The sequence below is a fragment of the Entelurus aequoreus genome, linkage group LG10 (assembly GCF_033978785.1).
Source record: "Entelurus aequoreus isolate RoL-2023_Sb linkage group LG10, RoL_Eaeq_v1.1, whole genome shotgun sequence".
Taxonomy (NCBI): domain Eukaryota; kingdom Metazoa; phylum Chordata; class Actinopteri; order Syngnathiformes; family Syngnathidae; genus Entelurus; species Entelurus aequoreus.
The window spans coordinates 39419473-39435328 of NC_084740.1; the positions used below are offsets into that span (position 1 = coordinate 39419473).

Here is a 15856-nt window from a genome sequence, read left to right on the forward strand (position 1 = left end):
CCGCCCAATCAATCGCCGCTCCGCGTGACGTCACCGAGGGATGGGAACAAGTGCAGGAAGGCAACGCCAATGACGTCATTGATCATCAAACGCCGAACGACACGCGGGGGACGCGTCGCCATAGCAACTGCAACTTTAAAAAAAATAATAATAATAATAAACACGATGCCGTCACGTCGGAATTCTCACCATGCCCTTAGCTTGACCTTTGCCCCGTCACGAGATTGTCGATTGGCGGCCGGGCTGACGTCAGAAGGAGTCTACTTCCTGTTTGACCTTTTTTGAAAGACGGTGAGTTGAGGAAATGTTCCGGACCGGTTTGTCCACTCTTTGTGTTATTTAGTAAGATGGCAGGATGTGGACGTCGTGCACGCCCTGCAACTGTCACTCACCTCAGGCTGGCAATTTGATAGCCTTCACACGCACGCGCACTGTGGCGGGGTCAGGCCTTTTGGGTTTCCCGTCAACACTCCCGCGTCCTGTCTTAAGACGCCCACCTTCACCACGGACACAAAACAAGACCAAATGTACAATTTCACACACTGGAGAGTCAAAAGATGCTGTGATATTTCTCTATTTTTTTAACCATTAGGGCTCTCCAAATGTTTAAAAAGTTTTTATTTGTATTTTATTTTTTACTTTCAACTAGGGATGTCCGATAATGGCTTTTTGCCGATATCCGATATTCTCATATTGTCCAACTCTTTAATTACCGATACCGATATATACAGTCGTGGAATTAACACATTATTATGCCTAATTTGGACAACCAGGTATGGTGAAGATAAGGTACTTTTTTTAAAAAATGAATCAAATAAAATAAGATAAATAAATTAAAAACATTTTCTTGAATAAAAAAGAAAGTAAAACAATATAAAAACAGTCACATAGAAACTAGTAATGAATGAAAATGAGTCAAATTAAGTCTGCAAGGGATACAGTCCGTAAGCACACATGATTGTGCGTGCTGCTGCTCCACTAATAGTACTAACCTTTAACACTTAATTTTACTCATTTTCATTAAATACTAGTTTCTATGTAACTGTTTTTATGTTGTTTTACTTTCTTTTTTATTCAATAATTTTTTTTAAAATTTATTTCTTATTTTATTAAATTTAAAAAAAAAAGGACCTTATCTTCACCATACCTGGTTGTCCAAATTAGACATAATAATGTGTTAATTCCATGACTGTATATATCGGTATTGGTTGATATCGGTATTGGTATTTAAGAGTTGGACAATATCGGATATCAGTAAAAAGCCATTATCGGACATCCCTAAATAAAAGTTTAAAAAGTTTTTATTTTTATTTTAGTTTTTACTTTCAACATTTACATCCAACCTCAGATCTATCCATCAATATAAAGCAGACCTGGGCAAATTAAGGCCCCGGGGGCCACATGCGGCCCGTTAAGCTTTTCAATCTGGCCCGCCGGATATTCCCAAATATTTTTTTTACATCTTTAAGATGGAAAGTGTAGCTGCCATTATGATGTGCAGTCATGTTTTCAAATTACCATAAGTCTTCAACTATACAACTAGGGCTGCAACAACTAATCGATTAAATTGATTAAAATCGATTATAAAAATAGTTGGCGATTAATTTAGTCATCAATTCGTTGGATCTATGCTATGCGCATGCGCAGAGGCAAGTATTATTATTATTATTATTATCATTAATTAATTTTTTTATCTTTATTTTTTTATTTTTTATAAACCTTTATTTATAAACTGTAACATGTACAAACAGCTGAGAAACAATAATCAAAATAAGTATGGTACCAGTATGTTGTTTTTTTCCCAATAAAATACTGGAAAGGATAGAAATGTAGTTTGTCTCTTTTATCCGATTATTAATCGATTAATCGAAGTAATAGTCGACAGATTAATCGATTATCAAATTAATCGTTAGTTGCAGCCCTATATACAACATATTTCAATGGTTGGAATCTGCGCTTTTGCATGATATTTTAGTGACTAGTGTTGTCCTGATACCATTATTATTTTGATACTTTTCGATACTTTTTCTAAATAAAGGGGACCAGAAAAATTGCATTATTGGCTTTATTTGAACCAATAATCTTAGGTGTGGCGGACCAGTACTTTTCAGAGGCGGTATGGTACCGAATATGATTCATTAGTATTGCAGTACTATACTAGTACCCGTATACCGTACAACCCTACTAGTTACTATGGTAATCTACGTCACAGCAGGTCAGACGAGGCACCAAGCAGTGTGGGTGCATGGGGAGCGTTTCCACAGAGCGTTTCCAGAGAGGCCAGCCTGAAATGCGGGTGTCAGGGACAGACGTGGAAGGAGATTTTTACAAGAAAGTTCTAAAGCTCAGTGATACATCACATATATCAGATTGTAGATGTTTTTTGGTTTTTTACCCTTCACATTCATATTTCGCTGTGTTTGTTGCAATTTTGTTGCATTTGGCTTGATTGTAAAATATGTCGATTGACGTTCATATGTTCTCAATATTCAGGGTTTTATCCTTCATTGAAAAAAATTAAATTCCATTCCGTTTTTTAAGGCGGTCTGTCATAACATTTTTAGCATTCAATCAGACTTTACTGTGAGGTTTTGTATTAGTTTTCCTAAAAATAGATATACCGGCCCCCAGACACATTTTTTCCTCTAAATTTGGCCCCCGAGTCAAAATAAAAAGTAAATTTTTTGAAAATGTTTATGCCTTTTTTGTCAAAGAAAACCCATTTTTTATAGCAAAAATACAAAATATGCAATACTCCCCCCCCCCCCCACACCCCCCAAAAAAAACTAATTTAAAGAGGATTATTTATTGGATCTTTACATATGTAAATAATTCATAACTGCATTGCTTCTGATTCATTATTATTTTTTGAGCAATGACAGGTAAAAATAAAATAAAAATACAATATAGGTTTTAGGTATTCAAAAGAGCCCCTCTCATAAATTTGATAAAGGGGTAGTGCAATTTTTCGGGGGGAATTTTGCCCCTCATTAGGAGAGAACAAAACACATCTTTTTATTTTAATTATTATATATTTTTTGGATTCTAAAGATAAAAAACGCTTGCAAGATGCAGCTAACGGGAGTATCTTATGTTGCCTCTAAAACAGGGGTCGGCAACCCGCGGCTCCAGAGCCGCATGCGGCTCTTTGACCACTCTGATGCGGCTCAGCTACATACTTGCCAACCCCCCGATTTTCCCAGGAGACTTATGGATCTCAGTGTCTCTCATAGATAACTCCCAGGGAAAATATAATCCTATTTACACTCTAATTACTAAATAAAGGGAGTGCCCTTATTGCACTGCAGTAATTGTCCTCTATAGCGTTTACAAACAGCGTGCCATCCCGGCCACATGTTGTACGTTTTGTTTTTTCTTGCACACATAGGAGACAGCAAAGCATACTTAGTCATCAGCCACACAGCTTACACTGACGGTAGCCGTATCAAACAACTTTAACATTGTTACGTTACAAATATGCGCCACACTGTGAACCCACACCAAAAAAGAATGAAAAACACATTTCTGGAGAACATCCCACCGTAACACAACATAAACACAACACAACCAATACCCAGAATCCCATGCAGCCCTAACTCTTCCGGTCTACATTATGCACCCCTCTCCGTGCGTTGGTTGAGCGGAAGAGTTAGGGCTGCATGGGATTCTGGGTATTGGTACCGTCAGTGTAAGATGTGTGGCTGCTGAGGTAGTACGCCTTGCTGTCACTTACGTGAGCAAGCTGAAACTGCATTCTGCATGTGGTCGAGCGGGTACGCTGTTTGGGCAGGCTGTAGAGGGCGCCAAAAGCAGTGTCATCACACCCTGATATTCGGGAGTCTCCCGGGAAAAATGAGAGGTTTGGCAAGTATGACGCTATCAAGCGCCATTTATACAACTCGCGGGCCGCACTAACATCAAATTTCCACATTAAAGTGCGTGCCGGTGCGTGTGTCGGAGACCCCTGGTTAACATAGCACAAAGCGTTTAAGCTTTGTATGCGGTGTTTTTCATTTAAATTTTTTTTGTGGCTCCCATTATTTTCTTTAGTTTGTGAAACTTGCCAAAATGGCTCTTTGAGTGGTAAAGGTTGCCGACCCCTGCTCTAAAACAACATAAAAGCCCTCCATCAACCTTTTTATACACACGCTTAAAGTACAAACCCCAAAAGCAGTGAAGTTGGCACGTTGTGTAAATGGTAAATAAAAACAAAATACAATGATTTGCTAACCATTTTCAACTGAATAGACTGCAAAGACAAGATACTTAAAGGTCGAACTGGAAAACTTTGTTTTTTGCAAATATTAGCTCATTTGGAATTTGATGCCTGCAACATGTTTAAAAAAAGCTGGCACAAGTGACAAAAAAGACAGAGAAAGTTGAGGAATGCTCATCAAACACTTATTTGGAACATCCCACAGGTGAACAGGCTAATTGGGAACAGGTGGGGGCCATGATTGCCAGCTGTCAGCACCGTTTTATAAACCGCAGGGTTCAAAGCCGGAATTTACTGTATATATATATATATATATATATATATATATATATATATATATATATATATATATATATATATATATATATATATATATATATATATATAATATTCATAACAATATGTAATATTTACCGTATTTTGGTCATTTTTAGCATTACTGGAACTTTCTTTCCGTGGAACGTTTATTTCAGTGCTACTTTTGGACAAACAAGGATTCACAACCTTATATTTTTGAAGCTGTTTTAAAAAAATAAATGGTCAATAAAATTTAAGTGCCAATGAAAATACAGCTTCTTCACTTAAGTCATAATTTTTGCGTTTAAAAAATGTATTTATTTTTTATTTATTTTTTTAATTAAAAAATAAATAAATACATTTATCTATTAAAAAAACAAACTTTCATGGCAGGTTTGTGTTATTAGAGTCAACATTGCAACTTATTCTCGTTACATTTCACCGGTTTTCTCTTTTATTCCACCGCTTATGTTTTTTTTAGTAACAGTATTTTTAGAATGTGTCGCAGGCCATTCAAAAATGAGCTGCGGGCCACAAATGGCCCCCTGGGTCGCACTTTGTACATAAAATCGTTAGATTATCATCATTATCTGCCCAAGGACCAAAGTCTTTGGGCAGATGTAAACAAACGACAACATCATGAATATTTAATAGACTATGATACATATTTTAGTAGTGTTTTTTTATTGACCCTCTAGATAGATAGATAGATAGATAGATAGATAGATAGATAGATAGATAGATAGATAGATAGTACTTTATTGATTCCTTCATGAGAGTTCCCTCAGGAAAATTAAGATGGTAAAATTAAAATGGTAACAACAAATCAAATTCATTATTAATATACAATAGTTATTACGGTAGATATTGCCATAATGTACTTTGTCACCTATAACACATAGCTAGGAGGTTTTGTTCAGGTAGATGAGCATATATTAATTAATTGTAGCATATTTAATATATATAATGTACAATATGACTGAAAGTGCCAACAGTAATATTTAATAATTTACACCAGTCCTTTAAAAGGCAACTATATATATATATATATATATATATATATATATATATATATATATATATATATATATATATATATATATATATACATATATATATATATATATATATATATATATATATATATATATACATACAAATAATCAAATGTCAATAAATTGAAATAGACTTTCATATAGTGTATGACCTGTCATGATCTGTGGTCTGGATCATGTTTTTTGTTATTTTCGGTTTAAGACTACAAGAGTTCCTGTTTGCGCTCCCTTGTTTGTTTTAGTTTCCATGACGACTGATTAGTTTCACCTGTCTCATGTGTTTGACTCACGCACCTGCTCTAATCAGAGACTATTATTTAAGACTGTTTTGCCAGTTAGTCGGGCTGGCGAGATTAACCGTACTCTGTATTTGCTCTGTTCATGCCATAGATTCATGCTCTGCCAAGTAAGTCTTGTTGATTCATGCCACAGTTAGCGAGTTTTGTTTCATGTCCATAGTTTCTGCCTATGTGGTAGTTTTTGTATCATATGCTAAGTTGTGCCTTCGCCTCGTGGGGGAGAAGTATATTTATAGCTAGAATTCACTGAAATTCAAGTATTTCTTATATATATATATATATATATATATATTAGGGCTGCAACAACTAATCGATTAAATCGATTGAAATCGATTATAAAAATAGTTGGCGATTAATTTGGTCATCGATTCATTGGATCTATGCTATGAGCATGCACAGAGGCATTTTATTTATTTATTTATTTTTTAAATAAACCTTTATTTATAAACTGCAACATCTACAAACAGCTGAGAAACAATAATCAAAATAAATAAATAAATGATAAATGAGTTATACTTGTATAGCGCTTTTCTACCTTCAAGGTACTCAAAGCGCTTTGACAGTATTTCCACATTCACCCATTCACACACACATTCATACACTGATGGCGGGAGCTGCCATGCAAGGCGCTAACCAGCAGCCATCAGGAGCAAGGGTGAAGTGTTTTGCCCAAGGACACAACGGTCGTGACTAGGATGGTAGAAGGTGGGGATTGAACCCCAGTAACCAGCAACCCTCCGATTGCTGGCACGGACACTCTACCAACTTCGCCAGTATACTGTTTTTTTTTCAATAAAATACTGGAAAGGACAGAAATGTAGTTTGTCTCTTTTATCCGATTATTAATCGACTAATCGAAGTAATAATGGACAGATTAATCGATTATCAAATTAATCGTTGGTTGCTTAGTTGTAGCCCTAATATATATATATATATATATATATATATATATATATATATATATATATATATATATATATATATATATATATATATATATATATATATATATATATATACATATATACATATATATATATATATATATATATATATATATATATATATATATATATATATATATATACTACCGTTCAAAAGTTTGGGGTCACATTGAAATGTCCTTATTTTTGAAGGAAAAGCACTGTACTTTTCAATGAAGATAAAGAAATTCACTCTATACATTGCTAATGTGGTAAATGACTATTCTAGCTGCAAATGTCTGGTTTTTGGTGCAATATCTACATAGGTGTATAGAGGCCCATTTCCAGAAACTATCACTCCAGTGTTCTAATGGTACAATGTGTTTGCTCATTGGCTCAGAAGGCTAAATTATGATTAGAAAACCCTTGTGCAATCATGTTCACACATCTGAAAACAGTTTAGCTCGTTACAGAAGCTACAAAACTGACCTTCCTTTGAGCAGATTGAGTTTCTGGAGCATCACATTTGTGGGGTCAATTAAACGCTCAAAATGGCCAGAAAAAGAGAACTTTCATCTGAAACTCGACAGTCTATTCTTGTTCTTAGAATGAAGGCTATTCCACAAAATTGTTTGGGTGACCCCAAACTTTTGAACGGTAGTGTGTATATATATATATATGTGTATATATATATATATATATATATATATATATATATATATATATATATATTAAGGGTGTGGGGAAAAATCAATTCGAATTGAATCGCGATCCTCACGTTGTGCGATTCAAAATCGATTTTCATTTTTAAAAAATTGATTTTATTTTTAATTGTTTTGTTATTATTTTCTCTTAATTTTTTTTAATTTTTGTATTAATCAATCCAACAAAACAATACACAGCAATACCATAACAATGCAATCCAATTCCAAAACCAAACCCGACCCAGCAACACTCAGAACTGCAATAAACAGAGCAATTGAGAGGAGACACAAACACGACACAGAACAAACCAAAAGTAGTGAAACAAAAATGAATATTATCAACAACAGTATCAATATTAGTTACAATTTCAACATAGCAGTGATTAAAAATCCCTCATTGACATCATCATTAGACATTTATAATAATAATAAAAAAAAGAACAATAGTGTCACAGTGGCTTACACTTGCATCGCATCTCATAAGCTTGACAACACACTGTGTCCAATATTTTCACAAAGATAAAATAAGTCATATTTTTGGTTCATTTAATAGTTAAAACAAATTGACATTATTGCAATCAGTTGATAAAACATTGTCCTTTACAATTATAAAAGCTTTTTACAAAAATCTACTACTCTGCTTGCATGTCAGCAGACTGGGGTAGATCCTGCTGAAATCCTATGTATAGAATGAATAGAGAATCCTTTTGAATCGGGAAAAATCGTTTTTGAATCAAGAATCGTGTTGAATTGAAAAAAAAAAAATTGATTTTGAATCGAATCGTGACCTTAAGAATCGATATTGAATCGAATCGTGGGACACCCAAAGATTCACAGCCCTAATATATATATATATATATATATATATATATATATATATATATATATATATATATATATATATATATATATATATATATATATATATATATATATATATATATATATATATATATATATATAAAATAAACACCTGACTTTCAGTGAATTCTAGCTATATACATATGTATTTTACATATATATATATATATATATATATATATATATATATATATATATATATATATATATATATATATATATGTGTATATATGTGTATGTATGTGTATGTATAAGAAATTTCATTTATTTATTTACACATATACACACACACACATAACACTCCTCTACTCATTGTTGCATTTGAAAGTGCAATGCTTTGCAGCCAGTAGCACAGCCCTTGAAGGAGCATAGGTATGGGCAGCATCTGTGAAATGTAATTTGCAGGAAAGGAGTGAGTTTAGGGTTGAATTGTCCATCCTCGTTCTATTCTCTGTCACTCGTCGTCGGCCATGACTGTCTCTTCTTCGTTCTTCTGCTTCGTCTCCTTCTTGTTGTGTGTGCACTTGTGCACTCTCCAAAAGCCGTAAATGTTACAACGTGACTGGGCCGGCACGCTGTTTATATGAAGGAAAAGCGGACGTGACGACAGGCTGTCCTCACTCACCTGGAGGGGGGCGTGCCTTGTGTCCGGCTGGAAATCGGGGGAAATTTGGGAGAATGGTTGTGCCGGCAGATTTTCGGGAGAAGCACTGAAATTCGGGAGTCTCCCAGAAAATTCGGAAGGGTAACTTGGCAAGTATGACTGTAACTGTGGCATCCAACTTTCCCGCTGCACGCCCACTCTGCAAATAAGGGAAAAGCAAATGTATTATTATACTTATTAGATGCTAATTATTATTATAATCCTCCAGTGTTTCCCATAAACTGCCAAGATACCTGTGGCGGTGGGGGCGTGGCTATGAGCGTGGTCACCATGACATCATTGAGTAATTTGCATAATTTACTACAATGATTTTGATTTTCTCTAAAAAGGCTCAAAAAATGTATACTTACTAATTAATAATAACAGTTTTGTTTTAAACGTCCATCCATCCATTTTACAATATAATTACAACACTTTATGTACATATTTATATACAGATTTGAACAATAAGTTATTCACTGAAATATATTTATTAATTGTGGTTCTTACAAAAAATACATCTTATAAAATATAAAAGCTAAAATGTCTCAAAGCTCTGCCCCTTTAATTAGTGCATACTAAATAATTGAACTTTAGCCTACTATTACAACCATATTATTTACCAGCAACATAAAGTGAAACAGAGGCAGAGGTGTCCTGCCACAGTCAGTAACCAATAAACATAAACCAGTAGTGGTGGTAGATAGACACAGAGCTTCATCAAACATCTGATCCACTGAACAAAGAGCTCCAAAAATCTTGAACTTTAGACTGCCATCAGTTTTACTCCCTACCCTTAACCATGTGTTTCCTACTGCCTGCAGACTTTGCACCCTTTGTTATATACACATGTTGTGTTTCTAATATAAATACATTTAATAAAGTCAAATACAAATAAGGCAACAAGAGAAGTATCCTACACTTCTCTTTTGTAAAGTAAATCTGAACAGCCGATATGGGCATCTACATCAACTATATGATTTGCCTGAGAAGCTGGAGAGGACAAAAAAAACAAAAACAATTTTTACATTTAAAAAAAAAAATTTTTTGGTGGCGGACGTAATTCTTTCGTGACGGGCCACCACAAATAAATGAATGTGTGGGAAACCCTGTCCTCTGACTGACACACACCCTAATGCTAAGGTTGTACGAACAAAACATGTTGCAATGTTTCTGCTAGGATTCGTTTGTAACACTGAGTTTTAAAAGAAAGGTAAAGTAGCAGCGGAACATGAACAGCTACAACAGAAGTACATTTTACTCCTCGCTCTCACCGATAGCGCCCAATAAAAAGTAACTTTATGTAACACATAAGTGTGACTACAAGAAGGTTTGTCAGACCAACGATGACAATTTCATTTTCCAACACTTTCCATCCTGCATTCAGCTACAAGTGGACGTACCTTGCACTCGACGTGGAGCTGTGACTGCTCCTTCCCAAATTGGCTCCACATGTGTGAAGTGTTGCCTCCCTTCACGGGGACTTTTCCCCTGCATGTTCTGGTGATGGGCCGACTGTCCTCAATTATTTCACCTCCAGCGTGCCTTACCACAAACTGGTGCGCATGCGCCATCTTGGGAGGCGCGGCTGCTGGTGCGTTTTTAGGAAGTGAGCAATGCCGCTTAGGATGCATTAATAAATGACGGTTTTTCGATAGTTAAAGAATTAAACGGTATTACTAACCGTCGGGAATTTTACCGCCTTTTATCATTATACCGTTTACCGTTACATCCCTAGTCCATTAACAAGTACAATGACAAGGGCGGTCACGGCATGTTCTTGCCGTAAATGCTGGTCATTTTTTAGGGCATTACGGAAAATGACAAGCGCAGTCATGCCGCGGTTGCCGTGGTTAAATTGGAGCCATGTATGTATGTATGTATGTATGTATGTACAAACCCCGTTTCCATATGAGTTGGGAAATTGTGTTAGATGTAAATATAAACGGAATACAATGATTTGCAAATCCTTTTCAACCCATATTCAGTTGAATGCACTACAAAAACAAGATATTTGATGTTAAAACTGATAAACTTTTTTTTTTTTTTTCAATTAATAATTAACTTCGAATTTCATGGCTGCAACACGTGCCAAAGTAGTTGGGAAAGGGCATGTTCACCACTGTGTTACATGGCCTTTCCTTTTAACAACACTCAGTAAAGGTTTGGGAACTGAGGAGACACATTTTTGAAGCTTCTCAGGTGGAATTCTTTCCCATTCTTGCTTGATGTACAGCTTAAGTTGTTCAACAGTCCGGGGGTCTCCCTTGTGCTATTTTAGGCTTCATAATGCGCCACACATTTTCAATGGGAGACAGGTCTGGACTACAGGCAGGCCAGTCTAGTACCCGCACTCTTTTACTATGAAGCCACGTTGATGTAACATGTGGCTTGGCATTGTCTTGCTGAAATAAGCAGGGGCGTCCATGGTAACGTTGCTTGGATGGCAACATATGTTGCTCCAAAACCTGTATGTACCTTTCAGCATTAATGGCGCCTTCACAAATGTGTAAGTTACCCATGTCTTGGGCACTAATACACCCCCATACCATCACACATGCTGGCTTTTACACTTTGCGCCTAGAACAATTCGGATGGTTCTTTTCCTCTTTGGTCCGGAGGACACGACGTCCACAGTTTCCAAAAACAATTTGAAATGTGGACTCGTCAGACCACAGAACACTTTTCCACTTTGTATCAGTCCATCTTAGATGAGCTCAGGCCCAGCGAAGCCGACGGCGTTTCTGGGTGTTGTTGTTAAACGGTTTTCGCCTTGCATAGGAGAGTTTTAACTTGCACTTACAGATGTAGTGACCAACTGTAGTTACTGACAGTGGGTTTCTGAAGTGTCCCTGAGCCCATGTGGTGATATCCTTTACACACTGATGTCGCTTGTTGATGCAGTACAGCCTGAGGGATGGAAGGTCACGGGCTTAGCTGCTTACATGCAGTGATTTCTCCAGATTCTCTGAACCCTTTGATGGTATTACGGAGCGTAGATGGTGAAATCCCTAAATTCCTTGCAATAGCTGCTTGAGAAAGGTTTTTCTTAAACTGTTCAACAATTTGCTCACGCATTTGTTGACAAAGTGGTGACCCTCGCCCCATCCTTGTTTGTGAATGACTGAGCATTTCATGGAATCTACTTTTATACCCAATCATGGCACCCACCTGTTCCCAATTTGCCTGTTCACCTGTGGGATGTTCCAAATAAGTGTTTGATGAGCATTCCTCAACTTTATCAGTATTTATTGCCACCTTTCCCAACTTCTTTGTCACGTGTTCTAAAGTTAATGATTATTTGCACAAAAAAAAAAGTTTATCAGTTTGAACATCAAATATGTTGTCTTTGTAGCATATTCAACTGAATATGGGTTGAAAATGATTTGCAAATCATTGTATTCCGTTTATATTTACATCTAACACAAGTTCCCAACTCATATGCAAACGGGGTTTGTATGTATGTGTGTGTGGGATCACCGCACCTTAACCATAATCTGAACATAGAAGTGAAGCACCACTCACCTCTAGAACGACACGCGCAGCAGGCGTTTGATGTCGCCTCTTCTCACGGCGAAAAATAGTACTTTCTTGTCGGGAGAACGACTTGTCATGGCTTTGAACCTGAGGTAGACTTTCTTTTGTCCTCTTCCGCTCGCTCGTGGCTCTTCAGTAGCAAGTGAACTGCAGCCGAGTCACCCCTCCCCCGCTACAGCACGATCCGAGGGTCAAAAAGGACGCGTGTGCGTTAATCGGCCATTTAAAAAAAATTGTGCCGTTATTGAAATTTATAGTTAACGAGTTATCGCGTTAACTTTGACAGCCCTAATATACATATATGTGTATGTAGTTTATATACAGTATTAGAGATGTCCGATAATATCGGTCTGCCGATATTATCGGCCGATAAATGCGTTAAAATGTAATATCGGAAATTATCTGTATCGTTTTTTTTATTATCAGTATTGTTTTTTTTTTTTTTTATTAAATCAACATAAAAAACACAAGATATACTTACAATTAGTGCACCAACCCAAAAAACCTCCCTCCCCCATTTACACTCATTCACACAAAAGGGTTGTTTCTTTCTGTTATTAATATTCTGGTTCCTACATTATATATCAATATATATCAATACAGTCTGCAAGGGATACAGTCCGTAAGCACACATGATTGTGCGTGCTGCTGGTCCACTAATAATACTAACCTTTAACAGTTAATTTTACAAATTTTCATTAATTACTAGTTTCTATGTAACTGTTTTTATATTGTTGCACTTTCTTTTTTATTCAAGAAAATGTTTTTAATTTATTTATCTTATTTTATTTGATTCATTTTTTTAAAAAGTACCTTATCTTCACCATACCTGGTTGTCCAAATTAGGCATAATAATGTGTTAATTCCACGACTGTATATATCGGTTGATATCGGTATCGGTTGATATCGGTATCGGTAATTAAAGAGTTGGACAATATCGGCATATCAGATATCGGCAAAAAGCCATTATCGGACATCCCTATACAGTATGTATGTATGTATATATATATATATATATATATATATATATATATATATATAATAGCTATTATTCTATTCTATGTCATTTTCATGTCGTGTGTTTCCATGGTAGCTCAGTTGGGGGATGGTGGGGTTCACTGAAAGTTCAGGTGTGTGTGTGTGTGTGTGTGTGTGTGTGTGTGTGTGTGTGTGTGTGTGTGTGTGTGTGTGTGTGTGTGTGTGTGTGTGTGTGTGTGTGTGCGCGCGTGTTGTGTCCTCCTGTGTTGCAACATTGGCTAACACTTTAGTAAACGGCACCTTTGGGATTTTATCAACCCTTGGGGACCCCCCAAATGTTGTGAACGTTGAAGGGTTTCAGCCATAAAAGGTCATATTTATAAATGTGGGGTTTTTTTTGTACTTCCAATGCTTAAATCTCCAGGTCGACTTCAGATCTACCCGTCGATATAAAGTTTTTTTTAATAGTTTTTGTAGTTTTATTCCCTTTTTGTCCAAAAAAAAACAATTTTTTATAGCAGAAACAAAAAATATGCAATATATATATACACACACGTACAATATTTTTAAAACCACATTCACACAACTCTCATGTCACTACCAAGTAGGGTTGTATGGTATATCGGTATTAGTATAGTACCGCGATACCAATACATCATATTCGGTACTATACCGCCTCTAAAAAGTACCGGTCGTCCACCCCCAGTCGTCGTCACGTCGTGTCATTGCTGGTTTTACGAGCAGAGGAGCATGTTCGGCAGTGCACAATCACGGAGTACTTACAAGCAGACACAGTGCGTGGACAGAAAAGGGAGAAACTGACACATTTTGGCTTAAAAACTAAAGATAAAGGTGAAGTTATAACACTGAAGCTCCCTCAGGAAGAGGTGCTTTAAGACATGGCTAGCTAGCTAGCGGCTAAAGTCTATCCGCAGTCGATAGTGTTTTAGCTACTTCTAAATCACTAATCCTCGCCTCCATGGCGACAAATAAAGTGAGTTTCTTACAAGTAGCATTATCACTGCAGGACGAGGAATAGCTAAACATGCTTCACTACACACCGTAGCTCACCGCCGTCACAATGTAAACAAATGCCATGGGTGGATCTACACCTAACATCCACTGTAATGATACCATGTACAGGCGCGTATGTAGTTGATACTACTACGATTACATCGATATTTTTTGGCATTACAACATCTTCTTCCGTTTAAAAAAAATGTGTATTATGTTTATAAAGTCAGGAAATATGTCCCTGGACACATGAGGACTTTGAATATGACCAATGTATGATCCTGTAACTACTTGGTGGTATCAAATTTGTGGTGTCATCCAAAACTAATGTAAAGTATCCAAACAACAGAAGAATAAGTGATTATTATTGTGGGGGGTGGAGGTGTGGCCTGCGGACCTGCAGCGAAGGCGGGGTGTGCCAGGACCGGCTTCGAGATCAGCGACAGGTGCGTAGATGACACAGCTGAGAGTGTTTGTCTGATCACCTGTCGCTCTGTTAAAGGCAGCAGTCGGGAAGGAGAGGGGGAGTTGTTGATGGGGGGAAACGAGCACGAACGAGAGTGAGAGCGAAAAGACAGAAACAACGGAAAAAGATCAAAAATAACATTTATTGCAAAATAAATCTATGTTTACAAAGATGAACAAGGCTGTCATGTCCCTCATTGGTGGTCCAAGGAACCCGGAGGAGCGAGACCTCCACAATTACATTTTAACAGAAGTGTAGATAGAACATGTTAAAAGAGAAAGTAAGCAGATATTAACAGTAAATGAACAAGTAGATTAATAATTCATTTTCTACTGCTTGTCCTTAATAATGTTGACAAAATAATAGAATGATAAATGACACAATATGTTACTGCGTACGTCAGCAGCTAAATTAGGAGCCTTTGTTTGCTTACTTACTACTAAAAGACAAGTTGTCTTGTAGGTTCACTATTTTATTTAAGGACACATTTGCAATAAGAAACATATGTTTAATGTACCCTAATATTTTTTGTTAAAATAAAGCCAATAATGCATTTTTTTTGTGGTCCCTTTTATTTAGAAAAGTATCAAAGTACAGAAACGTATCGAAATCCATTTTGGTACTGGTACCGGAACCAAAATATTGGTATCGGGGCAACACTACTACCAAGTCACCAAGGTGGTTTTTATTAGGGATGTCCGATAATGGCTTTTTGCCGATATCCGATATTCCGATATTGTCCAACTCTTTAATTACCGATACCGATATCAACCGATACCGATATCAACCGATATATGCAGTCGTGGAATTAACACATTATTATGCCTAATTTGGACAACCAGGTATGGTGAAGATAAGGTACT

General features: G+C 36.4%; 1 protein-coding gene across 2 annotated transcripts in view; it reads left to right on the forward strand.

The window, feature by feature from the left end:
* The window catches only part of ece2b (endothelin converting enzyme 2b), a 52711-nt gene that overhangs the window by 244 nt on the left and 36611 nt on the right, over positions 1-15856 (forward strand). The window lies entirely within an intron of this gene.